The sequence below is a fragment of the Cottoperca gobio genome, chromosome 10 (assembly GCF_900634415.1).
Source record: "Cottoperca gobio chromosome 10, fCotGob3.1, whole genome shotgun sequence".
NCBI classification, from domain to species: domain Eukaryota; kingdom Metazoa; phylum Chordata; class Actinopteri; order Perciformes; family Bovichtidae; genus Cottoperca; species Cottoperca gobio.
The window spans coordinates 15611197-15614466 of NC_041364.1; the positions used below are offsets into that span (position 1 = coordinate 15611197).

Here is a 3270-nt window from a genome sequence, read left to right on the forward strand (position 1 = left end):
TCATGCCAGCATCTCCAAACACTAAACTAGAAACTAGAAATTTAATTGCTTAATCATGCTATTTAATATATTAATTTACAAATGTCATTATTTTTACCCAAAGCGGTACATTATATATTTAAACTACCCCCAAAATGTTATTACTTTCCCTTGGAGTGCTTTCTACTTTCTTTTTAAGTTGATTAAAAGAACAAAAGAACCATATTCAACTAACTGTGACGAATACTGTTACAAAACTTAAGATATATTAGAACCTGGAAAATTGTGTCTAAAATCCCAAATCAGCTATAGATCAAGGTCTGATGCATGTGGGCACAGTGGGTTTATCACAGCTTTTGTTGAAAATAAAAGCTGCAGGTGGAAATAATGCTGTTGAGAGCAGTGAATCAAAAAAGTAAAGTTGTAACGGTACGATCGAGACACAAGGAGGGTGGGACTCAATAGCACGACCCAGAGACAGAACAATCTAAACGAAATCAGACTTTACTGAAACTTGGCAGTAGAATAGGGGCACTGGCATGCAGTAAAACATGCAGGGATAATCCAGGGGCAGAGTCAGGTCACAGAAACAGGTTCAATACACAGGTAGGTACTCAGTGTAGCGACACAGCAGACAAGGATCAGGCGGAGACGTAGTCAGGTCACAGAAACAGGATCGAGGAAGCCGGGAAATCAAACACACGGGAGACAGGGATAACGATGGAACCCTTGACATGAATGTACATAGACGAACTGGCAAAGACAGACAAACAAAACATAGACTTTATACACCAGGAAGTGGGAGGGACCAACGAGACACAGGTGGAGACACTAATGAACAGATTGGGAACACCTGGGGGCAGGAAGTAGCAACAACTGAAAAGAGAGAGAACAGGTAAGTAATAAAATAAAACAGGAAGTACAAAAATAACTCAAAACATCTAACGAACAGGACGAGACCTAATAAAAGTGCCATAACTGAAAGATGCTAAAACACTGTGTAGACTTGAAGGAAACTGCAGACTCGTGTGTGTGTGTGTGTGTGTGTGTGTGTGTGTGTGTGTGTGTGTGTGTGTGTGTGTGTGTGTGTGTGTGTGTGTGTGTGTGTGTGTTTTGTGTACAGTATACACATATACAAAGGTATTCATGACAAATCCTGTGTCTCTCCAGTGCTGAAGGCCAAGAAGATTCCAGTTCTGCTGAAAACCATCATCAAGACGCTTTCACAGGTAAACACTTGATATTGTTTTTCTGTCTGATTCATTATGAATGTAAAGGGAGAGAATGGTTTTGATTTACATAAGGATAAGCATGCCCCTGCATTTCTTGCGTGAGTCGATGAATATTTGAGTGTTCACAGTATGCAGATTGTGATAGTGTGATCGTGAAGTATCTCTTTGTGCCCTGCTTACACACTATAAAGCCCTACAACAGGGTTGTCATTTTTATTATTAAATTTGCATATTAATAAAGATCAGACACGGCAGAGAGATCCTCATTAAATGGCTTGTACGGCAGAAATAGATTTATGATCATTTAAAGGGGTATTTGACAGTTCTCCACAACTCGACAGATTGAGGTGTTGAGTTTGCAGCTGCAGCAGCGAGTTAACAAAGCAAATGGGAACTAAAGTGAAAACAAAAATGGTATTTAAAAAAACGATGACGTGCTTAAAAAACAGTGGTAATCAGAAATGAAGGCCTGTCTGTAATGATAGTCTGTCCTAAATAAAGGCTTGTAGTTCCATCTAGTTGAGGTACATACAGGCCCCAGGCCCTGGTTGAGAATGTACAGTATCTACATTGTAGTGTCTGTTGTGTGGGGGGCTCTAACGTGCATTTTATTTCCAGGTTGGAAGCATTTGTCTACTCTTTACGTTCTTCTTTTTCATCTACGCTGCACTGGGAGTGGAGCTCTTTGGCAAGCTAGGTCAGTCACACTACTAGCAGAGCTCTCACATAGGCTTACTGCAAAAGCTCATGATCCCATAGCTGATCCCATATTTTCCCAGTTCCATATTGTTGCCAAAGAAAGCAAGAAACCGTTTAGCTAATCCTCAGGGAGTAGTCTGCCTCAGGACGCAGCATTATAGTAAAAACAGGAGCCAACCCAAAGTATCATGTAGCTAATTTAGTCATTTTAGCTAATCCTTATAGTGGAAAATAACATTGTTGAATTACGATAAATGGGTCTACTTTCATGACACACTATCAATATGTTAAAAAAAACAATTTTTATCCCTTTTGTCGTCAGTATGAAGTGCAGTTCTGCTGGATCTGTAGCTGACATTGTTTGCACATTTCATTTTAGAGGATAAATAAACTGTGCGCTTGATTCTTACTCTCTGACACATCAAACACAATCCTTCTTTCCTCTTGAAGGATTTTGTTCAAAACAAAGCAGACATATTAGCGTCTGTATGTTTGTGTGCCTCTGTGTTAACCAGAATGCACCGACGATTACCCGTACCTGGGTTTACATCGACATGCCAACTTTAAACACTTTGGGATGGCCCTGCTCACGCTGTACAAGTGTGCACTGGAGACAACTGGAGCGGGACAATGAAGGTATGCACACACTCATTCATGCTGATTCACACAAGCTCTATACATATAATATCCCCTAATAATGAATGTGTTATCAGTCTGTGTGCCAGTCCCTCTTCCTTTCTGAATCTTGCTCTGTGCTTCTCAAGGACACTTTGAGGGAGTGTCGTCAATGGCTGTTTGAGCTACTTGTCCTGGGTCTCCCCCATCTTTTTCTCCACCTTTGTAATCATGGCCCAGTTTGTGCTTGTAAACCTGGTGGTGGCAGCTATTATGCAAGCTCTGGAGGACAGCAACGAGGTACAGTTACCACTACAATGCACAGACCAAGAAAGCACAGAAATGTGTAGCCATGATTTGATAACAAAAGCTGTAAAGCTTTATTTTATGGGTCTATAATTTCCTTATATTTAATAAAAACAATTTCCTATGAAGTTTCCTGGAAAGAGATATGTAATCTTGTACTAATTAAAGGGTCAAATCGAGGCATTGTCTTTTTTAATCCATTGTCTTTAATTTAATTAATTTTAATCCAATAAAAATGAGTAATTATGAACATACATGAAAGTGTTTTCGGTGGATTGTCTTCTAGAGCAATGGGGAAGGTGTTTCTAGTGTTTCTAGAAAGAGATTTAGATGTGTTTAAATGTATTTATAAACCAATCATTTAAACCTCAGACCCTCTATAAAAAAGACACACTGTCTTGTTTTCTCTGGGAATGCTGAATCGCCCATCTGCACAACA

General features: G+C 39.6%; 1 pseudogene; it reads left to right on the forward strand.

The window, feature by feature from the left end:
• Positions 1–366: 366 nt before the first annotated feature.
• LOC115015085 (voltage-dependent T-type calcium channel subunit alpha-1H-like) lies at positions 367–2925 on the forward strand (annotated as a pseudogene).
• Positions 2926–3270: the final 345 nt, after the last annotated feature.